This window comes from Aotus nancymaae, unplaced genomic scaffold, assembly GCF_030222135.1.
Source record: "Aotus nancymaae isolate 86718 unplaced genomic scaffold, 86718_ANA_hifiasm-v0.15.2.pri h1tg000008l, whole genome shotgun sequence".
NCBI lineage: Eukaryota > Metazoa > Chordata > Mammalia > Primates > Aotidae > Aotus > Aotus nancymaae.
The window spans coordinates 24,372,034-24,378,970 of record NW_026988419.1 but is presented as its reverse complement, the minus strand read 5'-3'; positions in this window follow the sequence as shown (position 1 = coordinate 24,378,970).

Here is a 6,937-nt window from a genome sequence, read left to right as displayed (position 1 = left end):
CTTAGACTCCCACACAATAATAGTGGGAGACTTCAACACACCATTGTCAATATTAGACAGATCAACAAGACAGAAAATTAACAAGGATATCCAGGACTTGAACTCAGACCTGGAACAAGCAAACCTAATAGACATTTACAGAACTCTCCACCCCAAATCCACAGAATATACATTCTTCTCAGCACCACATCACACCTACTCTAAAATTGACCACATAATTGGAAGTAAATCACTCCTCAGCAAATGCAAAAGAACGGAAACCATAACAAACAGTCTCTCAGACCACAGTGCAATCAAGTTAGAACTCAGAATCCAGAAACCAACCCAGAACCGCACAGCCTCATGGAAAATGAACAACTTTCTCCTGAATGTTGACTGGATAAACACTGAAATGAAGGCAGAAATAAAGACGTTCTTCGAAACCAACGAGAATGAAGACACCACATACCAGAATCTCTGGGACACATTTAAAGCAGTCTCTAGAGGAAAATATATAGCAATAAGTGCCCACATGAGAAGAAAGGAGAGATCTAAAATTGACACCCTATCGTCAAAATTGAAAGAGCTAGAGGAGCAAGATCAAAAAAACTCAAAACCTAGCAGAAGACAAGAAATAACTAAGATCAAAGCAGAATTGAAGGAGATAGAGACACGAAAAACCCTTCAAAAAATCAATAAATCCAGGAGCTGGTTTTTTGAAAAGATCAACAAAATAGACAGACCACTAGCCAGACTAATAAAAAAGAAAAGAGAGAATAATCAAATAGATGCAATAAAAAATGACAAAGGGGTTATCACCACAGATTCCACAGAAATTCAAACCATCATCAGAGATTATTACAAACAACTCTATGCACATAAATTAGAAAACCTGGAGGAAATGGATAAATTCCTGGACAGCTGCCTCCTCCCAAGCCTAAACCAGGAAGAAGTCGAAACCCTGAATAGACCAATAACAAGGTCTGAAGTCGAGGCAGCAATTAAGAGCCTATCACCCAAAAAAAGCCCAGGTCCAGATGGGTTCACAGCCGAATTCTACCAGACATACAAAGAGGAACTGATACCATTCATACTGAAACTATTCCAAATAATCCAAAAAGAGGGAATCCTTCCCAAATCATTTTATGAGACCAACATCATCCTAATACCAAAACCTGGCAGAGACTCAACAAGAAAAGAAAACTACAGGCCAATATCCATGATGAACATAGATGCAAAAATCTTCAATAAAATAATGGCAAGCCGATTACAACAGCACATCAAAAAGCTTATCCACCATGATCAAGTAGGATTCATCCCAGGGATGCAAGGCTGGTTCAATATATGCAAGTCTATAAATGTAATTCACCACATAAACAGAACCAAAGACAAAAACCACATGATTATCTCAATTGATGCAGAGAAGGCCTTCGATAAAATTCAACAGCCCTTTATGCTAAAAACCCTCAATAAACTAGGTATCGATGGAACGTATCTCAAAATAATAAAAGCTATTTACGACAAACCGACAGCCAATATCATACTGAACGGGCAAAAACTGGAAGCATTCCCTTTGAAATCTGGCACTAGACAAGGATGCCCTCTCTCACCACTCCTATTCAATATAGTACTGGAAGTTCTAGCCAGAGCAATCAGGCAAGAAAAAGAAATAAAGGGTATTCAATTAGGAAAGGAGGAAGTCAAATTGTCTCTATTTGCAGACGACATGATTGTATATCTAGAAGACCCCCTCATCTCAGCCCAAAAGCTCCTGAAACTGATAAGCAACTTCAGCAAAGTCTCAGGATACAAAATCAATGTGCAAAAATCACAAGCATTCCTATACACCAATAACAGACTTAAAGAGAGCCAAATCAAGAACGAACTGCCATTCACAATTGCTACAAAGAGAATAAAATACCTAGGAATACAACTAACAAGGAACGTAAAGGACCTCTTCAAGGAGAACTACAAATCACTGCTCAACGAAATAAGAGAGGACACAAACAGATGGAGAAACATTCCATGTTCATGGTTAGGAAGAATTAATATCGTGAAAATGGCCATACTGCCCAAAGTAATATACAGATTCAATGCTATCCCCATCAAGCTACCAATGACCTTCTTCACAGAACTGGAAAAAACCACCTTAAACTTCATATGGAACCAAAAGAGAGCCCGCATAGCCAAGTCAATTCTAAGCAAAAAGAACAAAGCAGGAGGCATCACACTACCAGACATCAAACTCTACTACAAGGCTACAGTAATCAAAACAGCATGGTACTGGTACCAAAACAGAGATATAGACCAATGGAACAGAACAGAGGCGTCGGAGGCAACACAACATATCTACAACCACCCGATCTTTGACAAACCTGAAAAAAACAAGCAATGGGGAAAAGATTCCCTGTTCAATAAGTGGTGTTGGGAAAACTGGCTAGCCATATGCAGAAAGCAGAAACTGGACCCCTTCCTGACACCTTACACTAAAATTGACTCCAGATGGATTAAAGACTTAAACATAAGACCTAACACCATAAAATCACTAGAAGGAAACCTAGGCAAAACCATTCAGGACATAGGCGTAGGCAAGGACTTCATGACCAAAACACCAAAAGCATTGGCAACAAAAGCCAAAATAGACAAATGGGACCTAATCAAACTCCACAGCTTCTGCACAGCAAAAGAAACAGTCAATAGAGTGAATCGGCAACCAACAGAATGGGAAAAAATTTTTGCAGCCTACCCATCTGACAAAGGGCTGATATCCAGAATTTACAACGAGCTAAAAAAGATTTACAAGAAAAAAACAAACAAGCCCATTCAAAAGTGGGCGAAGGATATGAACAGATACTTTACAAAAGAAGACATACATGAGGCCAACAAGCATATGAAAAAATGCTCATCATCACTGGCCATTAGAGAAATGCAAATCAAAACTACATTGAGATACCATCTCACACCAGTTAGAATGGCAATCATTAAAAAATCTGGAGACAACAGATGCTGGAGAGGATGTGGAGAAATAGGAACACTTTTACACTGTTGGTGGGAGTGTAAATTAGTTCAACCATTGTGGAAAACAGTGTGGCGATTCCTCAAGGACCTAGAAATAGAAATTCCATTTGACCCAGCAATCCCATTACTGGGCATATATCCAAAGGATTATAAATCGTTCTACTATAAGGACACATGCACACGAATGTTCATAGCAGCACAGTTTACAATAGCAAAGACCTGGAACCAACCCAAATGCCCATCGATGATAGACTGGACAGGAAAAATGTGGCACATATACACCATGGAATATTATGCAGCCATTAAAAACGAGGAGTTCGCGTCCTTTGTAGGGACATGGATGAACCTGGAAACCATCATTCTCAGCAAACTGACACAAGAACACAAAATCAAACACCACATGTTCTCACTCATAGGCGGGTGTTGAACAAGGAGAACAGATGGACACAGGGAGGGGAGCACTATACATGGGGGTCTGTTGTGGGGGAGTGGGGGGACAGCGGGGGGGTGGGGAATTGGGGAGGGATAGCATGGGGAGAAATGCCAGATATGGGTGAAGGGGAGGAAGGCAGCAAATCACACTGCCACGTATGCACCTATGCAACAACCTTGCATGTTTTTCACATGTACCCCAAAACCTAAAATGCAGTAAATATTACAAAAAAAAAAAAAAAAAAAAGAAATATGGGACTATGTGAAAAGACCTAATCTACGTTTGATAGGTGTACCTGAATGTGACGAAGAGAATGCATCCAAGCTGGAAAATACTCTTCAGGACATTATCCAGGAAAACTTCCCCAACCTAACAAGGCAGGCCAAGATTCAAGTCCAGGAAATACAGAGAACACCACAAAGATACTCCTCTAGAAGAGCAACCCCAAGACACATAATCATCAGATTCACCAGGGTTGAAATGAAGGAGAAAATACTAAGGGCAGCCAGAGAGAAAGGTCGGGTTACCCACAAAGGGAAGCCCATCAGACTCACTGCAGATCTCTCAGCAGAAACCCTACAAGCCAGAAGAGAGTGGGGGCCGATATTCAACATCCTTAAAGAAAAGAACTTTCAACCCAGAATTTCATATCCAGCCAAACTAAGCTTCATAAGTGAAGGAAAAATAAAATCCTTTGTGAACAAGCAAGAACTCAGAGAGTTCATCACCACCAGACCAGCTCTACAAGAGCTCCTGAAGGAGGCACTACACATAGAAAAGAACAACCAGTACCAGCCACTCCAAAAACACACGAAAAGGTAAAGAGCACCAACACAATGAAGAATCTGCATCAACCAAAGGGCAAAACAGCCACCTAGCACCAAAATGACAGGATCGAATTCACACACAACAATATTAACCCTAAATGTAAACGGACTAAATGCCCCAATCAAAAGACACAGACTGGCAAATTGGATAAAAAGCCAAAACCCATCAGTGTGCTGTATCCAGGAAACCCATCTCGCATGCAAGGATACACAAAGGCTCAAAATAAAGGGATGGAGGAAGATTTACCAAGCAAATGGAGAGCAAAAAAAAGCAGGAGTTGCAATTCTCATCTCTGATAAAATAGACTTTAAAGCAACAAAGATCAAAAGAGACAAAGAAGGACATTACATAATGGTAAAAGGATCAATGCAGCAAGAAGAGCTAACGATCCTAAATATATATGCACCTAATACAGGAGCACCCAGATACATAAGGCAAGTTCTTAAAGACTTACAAAGAGACTTAGACTCCCACACAATAATAGTGGGAGACTTCAACACACCATTGTCAATATTAGACAGATCAACAAGACAGAAAATTAACAAGGATATCCAGGACTTGAACTCAGACCTGGAACAAGCAAACCTAATAGACATTTACAGAACTCTCCACCCCAAATCCACAGAATATACATTCTTCTCAGCACCACATCACACCTACTCTAAAATTGACCACATAATTGGAAGTAAATCACTCCTCAGCAAATGCAAAAGAACGGAAACCATAACAAACAGTCTCTCAGACCACAGTGCAATCAAGTTAGAACTCAGAATCCAGAAACCAACCCAGAACCACACAGCCTCATGGAAAATGAACAACTTTCTCCTGAATGTTGACTGGATAAACACTGAAATGAAGGCAGAAATAAAGACGTTCTTCGAAACCAACGAGAATGAAGACACCACATACCAGAATCTCTGGGACACATTTAAAGCAGTCTCTAGAGGAAAATATATAGCAATAAGTGCCCACATGAGAAGAAAGGAGAGATCTAAAATTGACACCCTATCGTCAAAATTGAAAGAGCTAGAGGAGCAAGATCAAAAAAACTCAAAACCTAGCAGAAGACAAGAAATAACTAAGATCAAAGCAGAATTGAAGGAGATAGAGACACGAAAAACCCTTCAAAAAATCAATAAATCCAGGAGCTGGTTTTTTGAAAAGATCAACAAAATAGACAGACCACTAGCCAGACTAATAAAAAAGAAAAGAGAGAATAATCAAATAGATGCAATAAAAAATGACAAAGGGGTTATCACCACAGATTCCACAGAAATTCAAACCATCATCAGAGATTATTACAAACAACTCTATGCACATAAATTAGAAAACCTGGAGGAAATGGATAAATTCCTGGACAGCTGCCTCCTCCCAAGCCTAAACCAGGAAGAAGTCGAAACCCTGAATAGACCAATAACAAGGTCTGAAGTCGAGGCAGCAATTAAGAGCCTATCACCCAAAAAAAGCCCAGGTCCAGATGGGTTCACAGCCGAATTCTACCAGACATACAAAGAGGAACTGATACCATTCATACTGAAACTATTCCAAATAATCCAAAAAGAGGGAATCCTTCCCAAATCATTTTATGAGACCAACATCATCCTAATACCAAAACCTGGCAGAGACTCAACAAGAAAAGAAAACTACAGGCCAATATCCATGATGAACATAGATGCAAAAATCTTCAATAAAATAATGGCAAGCCGATTACAACAGCACATCAAAAAGCTTATCCACCATGATCAAGTAGGATTCATCCCAGGGATGCAAGGCTGGTTCAATATATGCAAGTCTATAAATGTAATTCACCACATAAACAGAACCAAAGACAAAAACCACATGATTATCTCAATTGATGCAGAGAAGGCCTTCGATAAAATTCAACAGCCCTTTATGCTAAAAACCCTCAATAAACTAGGTATCGATGGAACGTATCTCAAAATAATAAAAGCTATTTACGACAAACCGACAGCCAATATCATACTGAACGGGCAAAAACTGGAAGCATTCCCTTTGAAATCTGGCACTAGACAAGGATGCCCTCTCTCACCACTCCTATTCAATATAGTACTGGAAGTTCTAGCCAGAGCAATCAGGCAAGAAAAAGAAATAAAGGGTATTCAATTAGGAAAGGAGGAAGTCAAATTGTCTCTATTTGCAGACGACATGATTGTATATCTAGAAGACCCCCTCATCTCAGCCCAAAAGCTCCTGAAACTGATAAGCAACTTCAGCAAAGTCTCAGGATACAAAATCAATGTGCAAAAATCACAAGCATTCCTATACACCAATAACAGACTTAAAGAGAGCCAAATCAAGAACGAACTGCCATTCACAATTGCTACAAAGAGAATAAAATACCTAGGAATACAACTAACAAGGAACGTAAAGGACCTCTTCAAGGAGAACTACAAATCACTGCTCAACGAAATAAGAGAGGACACAAACAGATGGAGAAACATTCCATGTTCATGGTTAGGAAGAATTAATATCGTGAAAATGGCCATACTGCCCAAAGTAATATACAGATTCAATGCTATCCCCATCAAGCTACCAATGACCTTCTTCACAGAACTGGAAAAAACCACCTTAAACTTCATATGGAACCAAAAGAGAGCCCGCATAGCCAAGTCAATTCTAAGCAAAAAGAACAAAGCAGGAGGCATCACACTACCAGAC